Source organism: Haemaphysalis longicornis, unplaced genomic scaffold, assembly GCF_048455015.1.
Source record: "Haemaphysalis longicornis isolate Haplotype H1 unplaced genomic scaffold, Haemaphysalis longicornis Haplotype H1 scaffold_8, whole genome shotgun sequence".
In the NCBI taxonomy this organism is placed as follows: Eukaryota; Metazoa; Arthropoda; class Arachnida; order Ixodida; family Ixodidae; genus Haemaphysalis; species Haemaphysalis longicornis.
The window spans coordinates 58608680-58629894 of record NW_027526445.1 but is presented as its reverse complement, the minus strand read 5'-3'; positions in this window follow the sequence as shown (position 1 = coordinate 58629894).

The following is a 21215-nucleotide window of genomic DNA, read 5'->3' as shown; positions in this document are numbered from 1 at the left end:
TCCTTTTTAGACCTAGCAACGCAGACGTCGCCACAGGCTAATTAAGTAGCCCAAGGGCGTCAGCGCTGGCGACGCTGTCGCCTAAAACACCATTTATTGGTGATTCCATTCTGAAGAATACACGCCCATTTCCCTTCTCATTCCATTCCTCCAAGAGTAGCCCTCTTTCCATTCCCATTTCATTCCGGTACATCTAAAAGGGTAACTGCATACGGAGTCATTTCGATTCCGGATCTAGGCATCACTTGTTTGGACATTGAAGCTCAAAGAGTTCTCGCTGCCAGAAGCATTAGGGACGATGCGCCTCACGTAGACTATCACAGTAAATTTAGAAATTCTTCCGTAATTATTACTGATGACGGCTTGCTGTACAGCAACCTTCTCTCCCTCCCCCCCCCCCCCCCCCCACCGCTCTTGTCTTGGAGAACCAAGGAGAGGAGCCTGTCCAGCGATTGAGGAAGGCACAAAGCGAGCTTACGTGACATCGGAAAGTCAAGGAGCCGCAGTGCTGCTTCCCTGGTTCTGCCAAGGTTGATGCAACGCCTACGAGGACACGAGATATTTGTGATTTCCTCGTGTCTTCCTACTTATGTGCTTCGTAGCGTACACGTCTGCCCGCCCACCAAACACCTTTTTAACCTTCACTATGCAGTCGACAAGCGATAGGGCCACCGTTCTAGTTAGACGAAATCAGTAAATTGATGAACTTGAGATTGGCTACACGCTTGCAAAATACAGGTGCTTGCGACTCAAAATACCCAAATAAAGCAGCCCTAAGAGGTGTTAAGTTGGGCAATGTTGCTTATGTGTTTACAGCTTATGTATTGTTCGGCCATACTAGTGTTTTCGGCCACTACCTCCTGGCACCTGTGATGTAGTCACATTCCTCCCTGCTTTTGTTAACAGTTTCTTTCCTTGCTGCCTCGCTAACCAGATCGCTTTTCATTGTGCTGTACTGGCTCTATTCGATTATGGCACTTCTTACATTAACGAAAATTGCCGAGAAAACAAAGCGGAGAATAGCCCTTGACAAACAAGCTGACATCAGGAAAATCGCCTGGGCGAGGCGGGTTCGGGGCGTCATTCTATATGATGTTTTAATGTTCACTGGCCATTATTTTAAACCGAGTTTTCGTTGGAGCTTGTGTCTCAAAATAAGTACCCCTTTTCTTTAGGCTGCGCACATCGGGCTCATTCCAGACAGATGTTCAGGAGAAGCTGCAGTTCGTTGAGGTATATCGACCCGTTAGCCTTACCAACATCGACTACAGAATTTTATAAACAATCCAGCTACACAAATGCAAAGTAGGATTAAGGAATTGGTTGAGCATCATCAAAACCTGTGGGATACAAAATCGATCTTAAGCACCAACATTCATGTCGCACGAAGAGTTTTGGAATGTTTTGATGCATTCGCGGGTCGAGTAGCGATGCAATAGTTGGACCTGGCGAAGGCCTGCGCCCGAGTGACACACCACAGATTCTTGCGTATATTAGAGTATGTCAACGTTGGAGACGTGATCCTGCAGGGGGTGAAAAGGATGTAAACAGGTTGCAGCGCACGAATCATTGTTCGCATGTCCCTATCTGAACCCATCCAAGTCACATCGTCTCAGAAGTAAGGTTGCCCCCTGGACTTACTGCTTTTTTATATCTTGTACCGCTTTGCTTGCGAGTAATAAGAACGAAAGTGTACAGTGCTCCCGAATTGAAACGCGACCCTGCGAGCGTGTGGCCGCCGGTACACTCTAAACTTTTTTTCCACCCATATACTCCCTAGAGGTTCTTTTTCGTCTGTCCTCTAGTGATCCTCCTTGTAGGAGTTTTTTTAGTACATGGAACAGGGAGGTTTTGTTTACCTCCTCAAAACAGGGTGTTTTTTAGGTGATAGAAAGGAGGTAGTTAGGGAGTGTTAAGAAATGTTAGGGAGAATTTAAGGAGATCAAAATGGAGTATTCTTTACTTCCTCAAGGCGTTTTTAAGTGATGTTTATGGACTTTTTAGGCGGTTGAATAGGAGCTTATTATGGCTCCCTTGGGAAGTACTTATGTTATTTTAGGGGCGTTTTGAGGAGGTTCAAGGGAAGCATTTACTTCTTTTGCATGGAGTTTTACGGTTTGTAGGCTTCGCGAGGGGAGTTTTTAGGAGGTTCAAGGGAAGCATATATTTCTTTTGAATGGAGTTTTGCAAAGTTGGGGCGGTTTTGTAGGCCTTCCGAAAGGAGTTTTTTGAAGGCCACAAGGGAGAGTTTCTAGTTCCCTGCGGGAGTACTGATTTCACACGGTTTTTCTCGGTTTCAGGTTTATTTCAAACGAACTTTCGCATACAAGTTTACATGGTACGTGGTGTACACAAGGAGGCTCCGAAATAAAAACTTAGGGCGACCTCCTATAAGAAAGCAAAAATGGTAAATTGCTAAAAACACGCCAGTTAGGAATAGAAGACAGCAATAGAATGCTAGTTGAACAAACCGTAGAATTAATATTACTACAAGAACTGGAAATACGCGAAAAACAAAGATAGGCGCAAACACAACCACATGGTAAGTGAAATCATTATATAATAATAGCGGATCGAGAACGCGTCAGTACTTATCAGAACTTATCAGAACGCATCAGCACTCAGCACACAAAGTGAAAAAAATGGTTACAGTGGTTTACAACAAAAAAATTTCAGTTGGTGGTGAAATGAGCGATCTGTGTGCTAGTTGAACAAACTGTAGAAACAATATTACTACAAGAACTGGAAATACTCGAAAAACATATCGGCACAAACACAACGGCATGGTAAGTGACATCATTATATAATACTAGAGGAATGAGAACGCGTGAGTACTTATCAGTACGCATCAGTACTCAGTACACAAAGTGAAAAAAATCGTTGCAGTGGTTTACAACAACAAAATTTTTTTTCAATTGGTGGTGAAATGAGCGAGAGCTGTGTAACGATTTGATATTGAAAGGTAACGAGCATTTTGTAGATGGTAAAGGCACAAGAGATAAATGATGTAGGAGACAGACAGCAATGAGATGGCTATGGATAAATGAGTAATACAAAGAACGAGAAATACGCTGCGGAAAATACCAGTGCGTTTTGATAAAGACACAAATGCGCCAAGAAAAGTGACCCAGTCTGAGGGGTTAATTGCAAGGATATAGAACAGAATGGGTGGTATCGCGACAGCTTCTTCAGAGTAAGAAGAAAAAGCCATGTAATTCGTGTTTTTCCGATAATTTTGAGTTGATTCATTTGGCACCAGTTGCCAACATTATTTAGATAATTGTTTCAAGTTATATTAGTTGGTTAATATTATTGCTTCACTAAAAAATAGCTGTATTATCAGCATACAGAAGGGCCCATCAAATATCCTCTGTTCAGTAAAAAAAAAGAAAACGTCAGAAACATAATACGAAATTCTTTAAACTACTATCCAATGATTACAGGATGGAAAACAAATAAAATATTAGTGAGGGATATTGATGCGATAAAAGTTAATTAGTTCTAAATCCTTCACACGTGGTTTGGTGCTGGCAAGGTCCAAAAAGGCATGTTCCACAAACGTTAGAGCTCTGTGTGCCTTCTTGGGATATTGAATGTTGAAAACCCAGAACGATGCAAACAGACTACACAGTCCTCCCAGTAAAGATGATGCAGTCAAGACACTCTGGCCATCGATGCGGAGGCTAATATCCCCTTTCGCGGAATGCAGGCAGGGAGCCAAAGGCACATATACCTGAAAAAGCAAAAAAGAAAAAAAAATGCGCCACATGTAAAATTCAAAACAGACACTATGGTTAAATGAACTTAATAATTCGGTACAGTAATAAAATTGTTATGCCAGGTTCCCTGCGAAGATTCAGTACTTAAATTAGGAATGCAAAGGCTTCATAAAACCAAGTGCCAGTACATTAACCATCGTGGCTTTTGCAGCAATAAAAAAGATATTACTTCCGCACAATATACTCGAGCACAACTTTAAATGACAGTGAAGTTAAAATGCAAGTCTCTCAAGGTTGATAGATTAGCTCACGGAGAACACTATTATACCCCTCTTACACCTGGCATTTTTTTAAAAATAAGGTTAAAACCAGCAAAAACACGTTTTCACCGGAAGGGCTTAAGTGGCCTGATGCACACAACTTCTTTCTTGGCTGCCGCTGGATGGTGCTACTCGTCCATACTTGGGGTGGCAGTACCGCTTTCCAAGGGAGCATGCGAGCTACGCATGAGAAAATTGTTCGACGCCAAAACTTGCGGGGCCTCAAAAGGCCAATGTTTTTCTTCAGTGAAGCGTAAATACTGATCACAGGTCCAATGGAGAAACATTTTGCTTAGTGGTCTCGAACGGCAAATGACAGGGGAGTTTGGGGAAGCATGAGCGATTTGACCGGAACTGACCAAACTGCTTGGTACGTGGTAATGTTGTATTCAGTTGCTTGTATACTGCTATTAATCACCGCTGCTTCACTTGCTTCCTATTTATCCTGATGCAAACAGCGACTGCAGTCGTGTTTGCGTCACGTTTGATGAGCAGTTGAACAGCGATTTCTCAGCACTTAAGGCATCTTGGCACTAAATCAATGCTTAAATGGCTATGCGGAGGTCCGACTTCCGTTTGAAATCAACTTGCTGGTTGTCTTCAATGACCCTTTAACAACAAGTTACCCTTATGCCTCATCACTGCAACCGATTGTTCCTCCGTGTGGTGCAAAGTGTGTTACTGTGATTATTTTCAACGTGAAACGAACCGTTTCTGTGATTTGTAGGACTGATTCTGCTATTAATTACTGCAGTGACAACAAGCTATGAAAGAAAATCCCGCCATCTCCACGAAGTAAATGATGATGAGAGGGGCGAATCTAAAATGCTTATCAGCAGACAATGTGACGCATTAAGTGCAAGCTGCTTTCATAGTGTGTGCATTGACATTAGGATATGGCCCCCTGGCAGAATGATGCGCTGCGCGAGATTTTGCCGTACCTAAAAGGACAGGCAACTCATTTTTACGGAGTATAGGATTTGTAAAAGGGTTGCGAGTTGGGCGAGTTGGTAATTATGCATTGCGAAAAATAAACTGCGCGCAAATTAACGAGGACAAGAACGCATGAAGACGGCACAAGCGCACACTCGCAACTAGTTTATTATTGCACAATTCAAAGCTTTATATGCCCAAGCGCCCAATTGCCGCGCCCCCAATGCGTCACAGTTCTCGGCGCACTCAGCCGAAAATACTAAAAAACCGTAACAACAAAACCACAAAACGAACTTTGAGGCGTACGAAAGGCGAAAAATCAGCAAAGATAACCGCATCATACATGGATTAAGACCCCCCTCCCACCCCCAACACGCATTCCCAGAAGAAGCACCGAAATAGCGCTCAATGTGCGTCTAAATATGCGACTTCTCGATTAAGCAGGGCTATAGAGGGATGACTGATACATTCGGAACCAGCTTTTCTGATGTGGCTGGCTTCTACAATTTCTCGCGTTTGCTGGTTCTTATGTCGCAAAAGGATGGCTGTGCGCTCAAACACAGGGACACAATCAGGTCTGCATGCGCGGTAATGAGAAGATAAGTGGCTCAGGTCACGTTGAAAAATGAAAAAAAAAAATATACGGTACTTTTAGACGTCGTACGCTCGAGTTTGTGACAACGTACCCGTGTGCGGCTCTGTCCTGAAGTTCGGAGAAATGCAGGCGGGTTGTGTTATATTTCTCGTCTTGTATTACGCTTTCTTTTATATATTAGCGCCCTCTTTCCCGATCTCTCTACCTTCCTTCCCGCTTCCGTCTGACTGCGCCGATTTTCGCCAGCACGAAGTAACCGTCACGTTGCTTTGAAACGACGCCGCGCGCGACAAACGATTTTATCTCGAATGCCCTGTTACAAACCGGCCTACAAAAGAATGCGAACGCATACCCCAAAACCCACAAACAAGTAAAATAATACGAGTGTGCGCTTTTTTCTTTGCCCGTGCGTGTACGAGCTGTGAGCGGTACGGGTACCCGGGTACTTCGCTGTTAACCCTATCCAAACGTTTGACAAACGCATCGACTGATGAAAGACCACTTACCAGCGAGCTGTCCACACCTGTCCCCGTATCCAAATGCTGTTTGCGGCTGTTCCTCGTGTGACAGGAGCACATGGAAATCTTTCCACCAAATGGCACTACTAGTCCTTCACAAATACGAAAAAACGACGGCCCAAGGCGAGGCTTGAAGCTCCGGCCGCGCCGAGTCACCGGCCGCGCTGCGTTGATAGCACAGAACTTCTTTACATCCGGGCAGCCAGTCGTGCCGCCAGGGCAAGTTGAGTCGCTGCAGTCGGGTGCGTTGGCGCGCTGGCACGAGAATTTAAATCGTCTATGTATGCGCAAGCAAGCGAAGCAGATGAACATTGCAATTGTTTGCAACGGCGAGAACTGCCTCTTCGTTAGCAGCAGAGTTTGACAACACCTATCGCCAAAATAAACAGATTGAGACAACACGGCCACGCTCTCTGCCTGTGATCGCGCTGGTTGAAGCATCTATACGGGTATACGTACGGTATTGGTTTTGTAGCTGCGTGCAACCGTCGCGTCCTGCTCACTCGTTCTAATTAGCATTAGGCCACGGTTGAAGTGCTGGTGCACGGAGACAACAGAAGACTAACATGGCGACCGCCCGCTTGAGATGATTACCTCAGATAGGGCGTTTATTGTGGACGTGGTAGTATACAAGGAACGGAACGCCATCTCACAAATGGTGTTAAGTAGTTCTAAATCCTCCCTTTTGCTACCCGGATGGGCAACGGTACTACCATGGAGGTTCGTCCACTTCTTTAGATCATGCCTAGGGAGTACATTTTTTGCTATAGGTACTTTTCAGGGCACATTACTTGATTAAAACTCCATTTCCGGCTAGTTTGCGTTTACAGTGTACATGCAGCACCGCCCGTGGGAGCCTGTGGAAGCTGGGCGTTGCATTGTGGTATACCGCGAGGATGATAGATGAGAATGAGATGAGATATGAGAATGCCAACCACGAGGATGAGAATGCCAACCTTTATAAGACTAAATTTAGGTGCCCCATGACAGCCTTTAACTTTATCTTCCAAGTGGACAAGTTTACATTTTCTGAACACAACCGGACAACATAAACAAATACTTAACGGTGCGACACACAGATAATGCACAAACGAAAGCTGATAAGAAAGGGCGACACGAGCCCAAAAGTCCGCCTGATATCACCAAGCACTCGTGAAGTCTTAGCTACCCGCTTGAAAGAGTTAATATATATTCTCCTTCCTTTTTTACGCCCATCGCGGAGCACAGCCTCCGCTTTGACATAGTTATTATGCCATCGGAACGGTATTGCGAAGGTCGTGAGATCGTTGTTGATGACTATGATGATGGTTTCAGTGAAGGGCTAACAGCGCCAGAGATAAAGTTATTTGAAGAGGATTGATGCGCAATAACATCCTAAATTGTCGAGTAAAAACAAAAGTGAAGCGAAGGCATGAAGATGGCTGGTGAAGACGGCCAGTGTGATTATGCATGATATGAAAGAAGCTGTAAAAACTTGACATCCTGTAAAGACTGAAAAACATGCTCGTTAGAAAACATTGGGTTGTCGACCAAGAAGTGTGATGGGTGTAGCGGGATTTTCTGTACAGTTCAGGAAAACGTTTGCGTCGTGTGGTGTTGAGCGCATTGCATTGAATGAGTAGGTGAACAACGAATAGAGCCTCTCCGCACCTGCGGCACAGGGGTCTTGAAGATCCCGTAGGTCGTGAGATCATGACCCGCTCTAGGGAGCATTGTTCAGCTTCTTATTTTCTATCTCTCATAGGTTTTTTTCACGTTCAGTTTAAGGTATAGCACGGTTGTGAGCTGTGTGCAGGCAATACGCGTAGGCATTACGATTGGTTATGGGTGGAGTGTACGCTTAGGCCCATTGCAGAAGGCGCCAAACCGAGAAGCTCGACGGTGTCAGAAGAGGCAACGGATGCCATAAAAAATTTGTGTTTGGGAGTAGAAGACCAGCAGTGAAGCTGGGGAGGTGAATGGGCACCGCGATAGAAGTAAAGAAGCACCGCCACCGGGATATACGTGGAAGGGCGGAAGAAGGCTATCGTCGTTCGACGATATTTACAGCGGAGGGAGTAGATACGCGGTCTACTGCCAGTGAGGGTGAGCCAATAAATCACATGATGGGCATACAACAGCAAAATATGACCGAGAAAATAAGCTCGAAAAATACGTACTTTGCGCAAAGCGGAGACACTCTCCTCCTGCGATTTTATGTTATTTCTTTATGCCAGCGCTTGTCAGCCGCCCCTGAAAGCCGCAGCCCTTCCTTTTTTCCTCAGTGATGAACAATGGTACCGCTATTTTATGCCCACTTGCGTCTGAGTAGAGCATCACGGGCTTTGTCTTTTCAAAAACATGGAGCCCTTGTTCATACGGGATGGCAGATTTAAGAGCGTCCAATAAATGATGGTGCTTACCCTACCTTACGTAACATGAGCCTGAGTTCAGAAGGTGGCTGAGAGCGTATGCAACACATTTCTTCTCAACCCCCAATGCTCCCTATTAACCGACTAGCGATAGTAAACCGATGAGTGTGGTAAATACAACGCTTGCCCTTAAAACTACCAAGCCATTTCAGTTGACGTGGAAAGTGAAGTTTGCAACTATAGGAAGTTTCCCGCCTTGGGGCACTATTTTGTAACAAAGCGGCATTTCTAGAGCTGACCTGAAGACTAGCCTTTGAAAAGTATGTGGGAACACTGGCCTCACGTAATTGTCGCTCACAAAACAACAACTAAATTATGTTGTCGGGTTACAAAACAACTTTATATTTCTTACCTCGCAAGCCATCCGCTAAATATTGGAGGAAACAGTGGTACGCTGTAATAACCAATAAGTAAACTTGTGAAGCCCTCGGCAGTGCCGAACGGCGCCTTCTATTTGAAACACACGTATGGAAAGTTCCCCAAAGGAAGAAAGAAATCATAGCGAACAAAGTGTCTGAATTCATGCAAGGACTATAGCGCACTGTGTATTCCTACCTTTGCAGATACATTTTTTGTTTTTGGCAAGAGGTATTATTATAGTGGCCACATCCGAAACGGTTGTATAAGTTTGGAAGACGAGCGCGGAGAATGCAACATTCCGGTTCTTTCAGAGCGTGACGCACTCGCTACGTTTCTTGCAAGTCCTCTTAACGCAATAGAGAAATGCAAGGTAGTCTTCAATGTACGAATTATACGTCGCGTGCGAATGTTCCCGAGAACGCTACGGTACTTCCAATCATCGCAACGGCATACGTGGACGCGAAAATTAGAAGCAGCTGAGCACTGATTCGACCCGGCTGGGCATGGTTCGTTAATGAATAAATAAAACGTTGCGACAACTCCGAGATGTAAAAATGCTATTGTGCAGCTTTATTTGAAGTCGCAACGATTGAACGAACTGGCCTTTCTATCGCTGTAGGCTAGTCCTGAATATTATGTTCCCAAAAACAAGTAAACTTCGGTGGAGTGCGCTCGGGGATCTTGGCAATGGACAGCGCTGTGACCGGGGTTACAGCATTGAACGGTTATATCTTTACGCTCATGGGCTGCTGCTCAAGGCAGCGACCTGAGCCAAACTTCAAGGGTAGGAGTGGGTAAGTACGGAACGGGATGAAGGCGCAACCTGCACCGCTTGAATGACCGCAATGGGAATAACCTGCATGGCAACGCTCTAGCAGAAAGAACGCCCGTAGTTCAAAGGGAACACTGCCGTCCTATTGTAGCGATTCTGAACCGATGAAGGCGAGTCTGAGTATCGTTCTCGCTTGTTTTTTTCTTTCAAGGACTTCAGTCCGTGTTCATCACTGGTGACGGGGTAAAAAAACCCTCAAAATATTTGTACTGTTGCGAGTAATATCAACACCCAGCGGTGCACACTTGCCTATAGGATGTTTCCATAAACATCTCACTGCCGTGAAAGTGACCTGTTGACAAACATTTAGAGGGTTTCCCTACTATTTGGTAATGTGTGGACGTTTATGAAAAAAAGAAAGTGCCTGCGCGCTCAAATTGTTTTGAATTCAGGAACTGCGCCGCAGATGGCTTGTAAAATTATCAAGTGGCACCGTTATCGTCCCCAACGCAGAAACATTTTCTTAATTGGTACCTAGCATATTAGTAAAGAGGGGGACCCAAAATTAACTTAATTACATTTGGGGGGACCCAAAATTACCTTACTTACGTTTGATACACACAAAACCACGCTCCCTGTTCTTTCGCGCGAACGCTTATACCTGGCGAATGATTAAATATCTTTAAATACTAATCTAAGAAAACAGAGCCAACGAGCTGAGAATTATCTGTTGTGCTGAGCACGAGGTCGCGGTTTCGATTCCCGGCCGCGGCGGCCGCTTTTCTTATGGAGGCAAAAAGCAAAAACGCCCGGGTGTACGACATTTCGGTGCACGTTAAAGATCCCCAAGTGGTCAAAATTAATCCGGAGCCTTCCACTACGGCGCGATTCATCGCTTGCGTTGCGTCGGTGCTTTAAACTCCATAATCAATTAATGCAACAGGGATACGGTCATGGAAGCCAAAACCTGGTTGAAACCAGAAATCACTGTGAAATTCTTCCTGCCGCACATAACACGATACGCCAAGAGAAGGATACATGGGTCGTTGCGTCGCCATTATTTCTCAAGAAACACTAGAGCTTCAACAAACGCTCAACAGCCATGATTAATCGAGTATGCGGTGCAAAACAGGACTTGTCCGAAGGCCTTGCATTGTGGGAGTAGTTTACCCATGACCATATGTTCCTTGTTTCTTTTTAAAATAAATCCAGGGCGTTCTGTGTGTAAACACTTTTGATATTACTCGGTAAATTATCCCAGCTGATTTAAATATTCTCGTTCTGCAATGAGATAAATTTTACATAAACTGCGGAAATTTCCAAAATTGTTAAGTTTTTGTTTGACATAGCAAATAGTCTTGACTTACGCGATTTACGCAGTTTGTTCATGGTGTAATTTGAGTAGGTTCTGCATAAAATCTGCACTTGATCTTGCATTTCTAATAGCCGGCTGTTGAAATATCATACCTAAATTGATTAGGCCGTTTCTCACCAAAAACTAGCTGGAAAGCAACCATAAATTGCAAAACATTTCTCAGTGCTGACGGCCTTAGCTTTATAGATTATTTAAACATGTCATCGTTCTCCTACGAATGGACATGTCATGTTATTGTGTGTTCGAGCCAATTCAACGATTGCATTTATTGGTTCCTGTACAAGTGAAGCCCATTCGAAAACTCAGTCCCTGCATTAAAAGAGAAACAATTCAATTAATACGAGAAAAATACCAGAAGAAATCGAGCGAGCGATTATCTGGCCATGGGGGTCTTTTACGTACGCTCAAACATAACTCTCAGCTAGACAGAAACAAATGTCATTCTGAAAATCCTACCCACTTTATGATTAACTGGCCTCATTGCTTTTGGGGTGATATATGCACGCGTAAAACGCCGTCCAATACATTTCGTCGACGGCCACATTACAACTGACGAATCAGAAATATATTTGAAAATTTGACGAATAATCCTACTCGGTGTTCACTAATTCCGAACAACCCTCTGTAAGCCCTTGTTCCACACTTAGCTCTTACGGATCACCTGTTAGGGTGGTTTTTGCCGAAACCCAACAAGGCTTTTTTTGGGTTTTATTGAACCTTGATTTCATAGAGTCAGTAGGACCACATGGTATTACAAACGAATATTTGAAGCGGCGTTCAGAGATTATGTCTAAGCACTTATGGTTTATTTTCGGGGCGACAATTAGCCGAAGCCAACTGCAATGACTGGCTAAGTGTTAGATTTCCACCTGTACACAAAGGTGGTAGTAAGTATTATATTTAAACTGAAAGACCAGCATCAACTACCTCCGCTTGTTGCTAATTATTGGAGGATAATATATGGAAACTTTTCTACCCCCTCAAAAGCTCCACGTTACTTTTTTTCGAATAAGCGTGGCTTCAGGCAGAGGTTGTCAGCAGTGAACGAAGGATCTCAGATGATTGCGCTAGCGGAATAGATAAATCTGGTGAAGTACGCGCAGTTTGATTATATATATCGAATTCATTAGATCATTTCAACTTACTCATCATCACCAGCAGCAGCAGCAGCCCCAGCCTATCTACGACCACTGCAGGGCAAAGGCCTCTCCCATTTTTCTCCAATCATCCCGGTCCTGTTCCAACTGTGACCAGTTTATCCTTTCAAACTTCTTGATCTCATCTGCTCGTCTAACTTTCTGCCGCCACCTGCTACTCTTGCCTTATCTAGGGATCCACTCTGTTACATTTAATGACCAACGGTTCCCTTGTCTCCGCATTACTTGCCCTGCCCACGTTTATTTCTTTTTAATTGCTACTAGTATGTCCTTAACACGCGTTTGTTCCCTGTCCCACTCCGCTCTCTTGTCTCTCAATGTTACACATATCATTTTCCGCTCCATTGCCCTCTGAGTCGTTCTCAATTTAAGTTGAACCTTCTTAGTGAACCTCCAAGTTTCTGCCCAGTAGGTGAGTACACTTAAGATGGAGCTGTCATACACTGTCTTCTTCAGGGACAATGGTATGCTGCTGTTCTTTATCTGAGAATGTCTGCCGTATGCACTCCACCCCATTCTGATCCTTCTAATTATCTCTTCCTCACGGTTTGGATCCAGGGCCGCCACTTCCCCTAAGTAGATATATTATTTTACCACTCTACTACCTCGCCCCCTATCGAAAACTGCTGTGCTGCCGCGAGGTTATTGATCATTACTTTATTTTTCTGCATAAAAATTTTCAGGCCCACGGTTCTAGTCCGTTCGTCTAGTGCGGAAAGCATGCTTTGCAATTCATCCCCCGAGTTACTTAGCAACGCAATGTCATCAGCAAATCGGAGGTTACTGAGGTATTCTCCATTAACCTTTACTTCCATCTGTTCCCAATCTAACGTTCCGAATACTTCTTGTAAACACGTTGTGAAAAACATTGGAGAGATTGTGTCTCCTTGTCTGACGCCCTTTATAGATATTTTACTGTTCTCCTTATGCAGGATGATGGTAGCTGTGGACCCACTGTAGATATTCTCATGTATTTTTACATAATGCCCGTCTACCCTCTGGTTCCGTAGTGCCTGAATGACTGCTAGGGTTTCAACCGAGTCAAATAGTTTCCCATATTCTATGAAGGCTATACATAGGGGTTTAGTGTACTCAGCACACTTCTGTATCACCTGATTGATTCTGTGAATATGGTTCATTTTTGAATAACCTTTACGGAACCCTGCTTGTTATTTGGGTTGACAGAAATCCAAGGTTGCATAAATTCTGTTAGCGATTACCTTGGTAAGTACCTTGTAGACGACTGACAATAGGCTGAGCGTCCTGTAATTTTTTAAGTCCTTCATGTCACCTTTCGTATAGATTAGGATTATGTTCGCGTTCTTCCAAAATTTCGGTGCGCTTGCTGTAATTAGGCATTGCGTATACAGGTTTTCCAGTTTTTCAAGTAAAATTTCTCCGCCCGCCTTCAAGAGGTCTGCTGTTATCTGATCCTCATCAGCTGCTTTCCCAATTTCATTCCTTTCAAAGCCTTCCTTACTTCTTCGGTCGTTACAGGTGGAATGTCTATCTCCCCTGAACTACTTTCTCGTTCAGCATTAATCTGGATTCCCCGGCTACAGTAAGATCCCTATAGACCTCCTCAGCCACTGTGATTTTTTATCCCTATTTCTGATGACATTGCCTTGCTTATCTTTAAGTGCATACATCTGATTTTTCCCCACGCCATGACGCTTCTTCATTGATTTCAGTCTACCTCCGTGCTTTACAGCGTATTCGATGTTCTCCATATTATACTTCCTTTTGTCTGTGTTACGCTTATTGATTAACTTCGAAAGCTCCGCTAGTTCTATTCTGCCAGCTGGGGTGGAGATTGTCATGGTTTGCCAATTCCTAAACTCACTTGGAAGTTATTAAAATCCCGATAACTGGGTTCAATCATACCTCAACATAAGATCGCAATATGCTGAGATTAGGAGAGAGATATCAAAGTATCTGGACGCCAGTCTAAGGGGACCACAGCGTAGTGTCCTTGTCCCCGTTTTGCGTTTGTTTTCTATCAGTGATTTGAAGACAGCATTATCAAAAACGTCACGTTTCGCCTTTTTTGGACGGCTTCCCAATTTATTGTAAGATATCCAGTCAGAATGACCAAATATACTTTAAATCGGGGTTGCAAACAATTTACTAATGGTGAGCAAACTGAGATATGCAAACTACTTATGACAAAACAGTTTTGCAAAGATAAAGAAAGCAGGTTAGGCCCTCTCCTTTATTTACGAGATCTTTGCAATTGATTTAAACAAGTAGCTCACCTCAAGTATCTGGGGTCAAGTATTTCTGAAAACAAAAATAGAAAACGCCTAAAAATAAATTATGCTGCGCAGCTGATCCGAAATTGTGGTGCTTTAGAAGGAGTCGTAATCAAGCAACTATGAAATCTAAGTTGACGGTCCACATGACCATTTTTTGCCCGCTGTGACAATACGCCTGAATCGTGTCTGGTCCTTCGAAGAAATACCAAATTGACATTTTTGTGATAATCAAATGAGGGCCACGAGCTTTATTCTATATAAATACACGTCATAAGATTCGTTTACTACCATGGTAATTTAATAAATCTGTCACCTCTCACGACGCGCGTCGAGTAGCGAGTATATATTTTTACTTAATCAATGGTAACTTTTTAAATTTTTGATAAAAGCACTGTTTAGGACCTTGAATGTGTTGAGCAGTTAGTAGTAGTCCCAATAACAAATTATTATTTTTAATGATTCAATACAATACATTTAAGAGCTTATTGCTACCTTCTCCATAATTTAAGTAACACTATTAATAAATAAATAAATATATAAATGAATGAAAGAAAGAATGAATGAATGAATGAATGAATGAGTGAATGAATGAATGAATAATAAATAAATAAATAAGTAAATGAATAAATGAATATATGAATAAATAAGTAAATAAATAAATAAATACGTAAATAAATAAATAAATAAAAAAATTCGTAAAGAAGTAAATAAATAGAAGCCTTGTATTCATGGAATGTAGGTACGTTACGTCTTAGCGAGCGTCTAAGCTCTTTTCTGTTTGTTTGTGAGCGTTTGAACTTTTGTAGGGGCACTGCAATTCTGGTTCTTCCCACGTTTGCTGTCCCATAATGTTCTTAGAATGCTTTCTCGTCTGAAGGCAACAGCCACCTTCTTTGGATGTAACTCAAAATCTTCTGTATCCCGAACTTCGAGTTGTGCATCCTTTGTCGATTATTTGCAGAACTTGTGTCTCGTTCTAAATTTTCAGTATTACAAATAATACATTCGTCACCTAATGCTCGAGACATCCTCTAAACAGTGCTTGGGGAACCGTTATGGGTTTTGACGAGCAGCCTTTCTTGCTTGTGGTTTCCTCAGCAAACCCTTCAAATGGACACAGCAGTAACCCCTCTTCAGTTCAAAAGAGAAGCGCAAGAAACGAGAGTTCGCATGCTCACGTTCTGCTTGCATTGAGAAATCTGATAGAGAATACGTATCAGACAGGATGACCTGTTGCACAGGGATTTTTATATCACCCCGGTGGTAGTTCTTCAACGTCATAAACTGGTACTGCAACGTGGAGTTTAAAAACTCAAAAAATGTCGGCACTGTTGTATGGTGTCACACGTTTGTGTTTATAATCCATAGGGCAATAGTTCAAGATAAAAAATCGTTTTTGGCATCCGTTTGGCGGCAAATGTCTGGTCTCAGCCTTCGAAAAGAATAAGAGGTTCATTTTTTTTCCATCAAATCAATTCAACTTTACTTTTTCGTATATCGCATGCGTCACGGGGCACTACGAAGGAGCCCCAGAATATTTTGTTGCGTCCCTGTTCAGGCCTTGCGCGATAGTGTTTTTTTTTTCTTTTTTGTCTTTAGTTTCTGAATGCGCATCATAAAGAGAGAGAAACTCAAATCGCGATGTCGAGGTAGCCCGCCTCTCATTTCGAGATGCGCTGCGGCAATTCTCTCGTCGTTTACGGAATGGCTACTGTACTAATCAAGGGAAATCCTCGGACAAGAGGGTAACTCGTCGTCCCGTTACTCCTTTGCGTCGGTAGACTGTGGTAGCACCACGGTGTTTTGGTCTATCAGGACTATTTGTTGCCTGCTTCGTAGGGGCTTCCTCCTGATCACAAAATTGGGAGGATTCCGAAATTTATGACGGAATTCCTACAGATATTGGCAGAAAATGCAAGAATAGGCTCAGAACAAGAGTTGCAAAGCCCCAATATTACGCTGGTATTCAATTGAAAAGATGGCGACGAGAGGAAAACACAGCATGTCAGGCGAAAAATACACGACCCAATCTTATTGCTTTGCCTCTCATCTGTCCCTAGTCCAAACTTTGTTAGATATCGGATCTCATACAGAAACGATATAGAGCCTCAGCGCGAAATTTGAGTACACGATGGCTGTTTTCATTTTTGTGATGTCAGGAGCGAGTCCCAGTTATCCAGCAAACAATAGCTTGTGGGGAGCGGTCTAGCCTGCATTCTTATGTGTCCAGTCAAAAATATGGATCTAAGTAACGCCTACATCTCTTGTGCTGAACAATTTACCCAAAGGAAAAGGTGGGAAAAAAAGGAGTGAACTTTCCACTAAATCATTCCCGTTCAATATTGCACTAATACACACTAGAGAGCGAAAGACACCATACACGCTGAGTTTCAGTAAAGACAAACCCTAAGAAATCAATATGTTCCCACCTCAATTAAATTTATTCCTAGGTTTTCAAGACACTAAAATTTCGCACAAAGGTGTGTCGCGTACTTTCTTTTGCGCACTTATTTGGGGATCTTGTGCCCGCGTAAAGATACCTAAGGGCTCATTGGAGAGAAAAACGTTCTACATCATTACTGTAAACCCTTATAAACGGGTGGCGCAGAAATTCTTAGGAAGTGGATATTGGGTTTAATGTTAGTCAAGCAATAAAAAAATGATGAATTGTGACAAGTTAATTGATATCTCTTTCTCACAAGCAACAAGATCTGGAACACGTATAGCGTAAGAGGGAGTTTTAGGGTTGTATTTTTTTTCAGCTCATTGTAGCTACTGGTCACTAAATGGGTCTGTGTGAAAAAAGGACAAAAAATCTCCATGGACGTTCATTTTTCGACAGGACCCTATCGTAACTAATAGTTCAGTTCACTCCGATGCTGTGAGAAAGGATTTTTGTCACCTTTCTTTTACTGTATTGCCTTCAATTAAAATAAAATGAGTAAGTTTTGCAACAACGAACTTAAAATAGGGAACATGCCAGGCACAGAATTCGTCTTTTGCCTGGCTTCAGCTTGCCGGGTAAAAGATCGATTCACCTAATTGTAGTATTAGCGGAATCCATCCTTATACCCTTGAGCTAATCAGGTATATAAGACTCCTCTTTCACTTTGGCCGGGTGGCAGGGTATAAAGGTATACTGCAGCTGTTGCCCTAAGACAAGGAACTGTTGAAGGTACTTTAACAAAAATATTAACAAATCGAACCAGCCATCGTTTGATACTATGCGAGGTCTGTATTTGCAGGATGTTTTTGACACATAAAGTAATAAAAATTGCTTTCTAGGTATCGTTTGAGTGCACTACTTTACGCTGTTTAAACTAGAAGCGCATTATTTTTGCACTTCATTGGTACATTCGACCAGACAGACTTTCTTCGGATGCGAAAATCCTGGTCTGTCACCAATTCTAGTTTCCCACTTTGTTCTTTATTAAGCTGCACCGCCAAACTGATTGAATGCCTGGAAATGTTTACAAAATAGGTTTGATCTTCCCCTTCATTAAATCATTCTTACTGTGGCTCCAGATATCCTCGTTTTACAGTTGAAAAATAACCTTGGTCATAGTTTGGGCAAGTCATTTTGTAACACCCAGAAAGTACAGTACGTTACACAAAAATTCATGTTTTCTTTGTGCGAAAGATAATACAACAATTACTACGCATTCAAAAGAGACTTTAAGAGGCGATAAAAGCAAACTAAAATATAATTCTATGGGTACTTTACAGAAGCAACACAACTAAAAGACTAAAAAAGACGCCCGGCATTTCCAACCACCTCTCTCAAAAATTTCAGACACTGAAATGTCGAAGTTACCCACGCTACACTTAATTATTTTGTGATGAGAAAATGCGGCTGCTAAGGACGATTGAGGCTAACTTCGCGGCCTTCAATTGCTTCAACGAAGTGTGTTCAATGCGTCGCTAGTTTTACCTGGAATATTCCAAAACTGCGAATTTTTTGTTGTGTATTTTTTTTTCAGAAATAAGAAAGGAGTGCCTCAGATATCCTTTTCCTTGGTTGTGTGGAAAGAGAAATACAAGGTTTTACTTCAGTAGAACTTCTTGGCGTTGCAAAGAACACTTGCCTGGTCTTTGTTCATTAAGCAAGAATGGCTTTGCTTCAATGAGCGCATGCGAGCACTTTTGCGGTGGTTGTAAGTACACTGATTCTTTAGAACCAAGCCGAATGAATACTTCAGTTACAGTACGCTGTTACTCCCGAAAAATTTCTAGGAAAACCATGATGGTATTCAATACCTCTTTCTTGCTAGATGTGCCTTTGAACATGTGTATAGCTAATATGACAAAAAATTCTTTTTGTCAGAGCTAAATTTTTCTTATAAGCATCGCGTATTGCTGCTCTTAATAAATACCCAGGATAACTGTGGTTATTTTCAACGGGTCTCATTTTCGAAATGAGTATTTCAACGTTTGTGAATTGTATATGCTTAATACCCGTATTAATTATCAGACCGATATCTGTACCAGGTTGCATAAGCAAAGAAATGCCTACTCATTTTGACCAGAAACTGTCCATTGAAACTTACGTGTTAAATATCTTTCCAACGGCCGAACAATTGAAGTGATAGTTAAGTATTAGAGGGAAATAACTCTTCCGTTGCTGCCCACAGGTATAGTGGCACGTCATTGCGATTCGTAAAGTTAATACGGAAGTCTGCTCTATGGTCTTCTTTCCTTCATTCTTCAGTTTCTTAATTTATTTCCTTTTTCTCAGGCGGCCAATATCACAAGCAAAAGCGCTGCACACATGGGGCTTTTAGCCAGTGTATAAAGTTTCTTACCGACTGCAAATTTTCTTTGTGTTTAGAGGGGACTTGTGTCAACGCACTCAGCGTACACAACCTCTGTAACCCTATAATTTTACCATAGAAGCGTTAGTTTTTTTAGTTTGGCCAAAGAGCACATCCTGTAACGTCCGGAAAAGGTATTTTTTGGCGCGTAGTAACCGCGTCACCGCTTTGCAGGTGACGAAGTACATTAGTTGGGGTGCACTCAGAGATCTTTATTCACGATATCGGGCAGCATTGACTCTTCAAAGCTCTATTTCAATCAACTTATATTTAAAGTTCAACCAACTCCCTGAAAACAACAGCTACCACAAGTAGCACGGGACGCTCATTGTCAGGACAAGAGGCGCCATTCTGAATAAAAAAATGTGGAGGTGGTGCTCGCTATTGTTTCCACAATTTTCATATTGTTTTTAGACTACATTCCTCGTACTCTCCAAAAGGATTTCTTCGAACATCAGAAGTCGCATCATCGTGGATAGAAGCGTACTCAAGTCTAACTCTAATTTCAACCCACCGGTTCAGCACCGGGGATACTTTTGTTATGAGATCACTTTCATATTGAAGTCCCGACGGCGACATATCGCTGCAAAGATGAATTTTCCTACACAATAAAATTTAAACTGCCGATCGGCTCTGAAACGCGCATTTCCGTCACAAATCTTTTCGCCTGCAAAACACGTTTTCCGAAACGCTTTTTTAATGTGTGAAAGTGTATTGGGCAATGTTGGGAAGTCTTCATTGTTCAGTTAGGATATAATTGCAAACAATAAAATTGCTACAATTGTATACAACAGTCCAAATGAAGAAGTATAATAATTTGACGATAAATTGTATTCTCCTTTGTGTTTATTACTTCTGTATGTTTCTGTGGCATCGTAAGTAAATTCCCTCAGGCAGACAATGAGTACTGCTTCTTTAATAAGTATTCCCAGTTCCCAAGTATTCTATTTTACGTATCTTTCTTTTATACGCACCCCCAAGCAAGCTACAGTGCCTTCCTAACACCAGTGTGAGCAGTTGGCTTGTTAAATTACGGTTATGGATCACCATCAGGTTTGCGGTTTTATAAAGCAACCGACCAGCTATGTTCAACTGCGTGAACCTTTCTGCCATCATTATCAATAGCAGTTTGGATTTTCCCTTCGATGATACAGGTCGCTTACGTATTCGTTTGAAATTTTATAGAATTGTGTGAAAATTTTTGGTGCCTACATTTTTGAATTAGGAAGTCTAAAACGCCGTTTTACCTGCCTATTTTAGGCACATAAAACGAGCATTTTTTTTTATTTCTAAAATTTTGGCTCCACTGATGAACAACAGGAATAGACTAATGAAACGCAGAATCGAAGTGGGCGGTCATGCGGCATACACTACAGATGTTGCTTCCAAGCAAAGAAGCGATGAAGACTTTAAGAAGCCTGCCAGAAATAAAGCCTCTTCGTCTAGGTTCCTCGCGGCCAACAGGCAGTCCGTGTCTATGTTACCATGGGACCCTTGCAGAGCGATGAGTTAGGCCTGGTCCTGAAAATTTGGACAGTGCACCAAAGGTGCAGCTATATGTGACAGTGGGCTGGAGCCACACGCGATTGAGGGTCCAAGCGTCCACTGAAAGGTCGGGGTCTGGTTTGGCTACAGGCATTACCCTGAGAATATGTGTCTTCCACCTCTTCCAATGAAACACATCCGGCGTCACCGATGGCTTATACCACCGCTACACCAGCACCTGTTTCTTGCGCCCGACGAGAAATGTCCTAGAGTCATTATCGTATACCCCCTTCCGCTTCGTGCAAAATCACCATGGTCGCCACTAGCCGCTTGAAAAGTACGTTTTGTTAAAAATACCCCACTAGGCTAGCACCCCGTTCCAGTATTATCGACGATGGTGATCTGCGAAAGATAAAAAAAAATGAGTCTGAGCACAAAACTATTGAATGAAGAACTTGAAGGGCCCGAAAAGCGCTAGCTTCCCTCCAACACTTTTATTTTTAA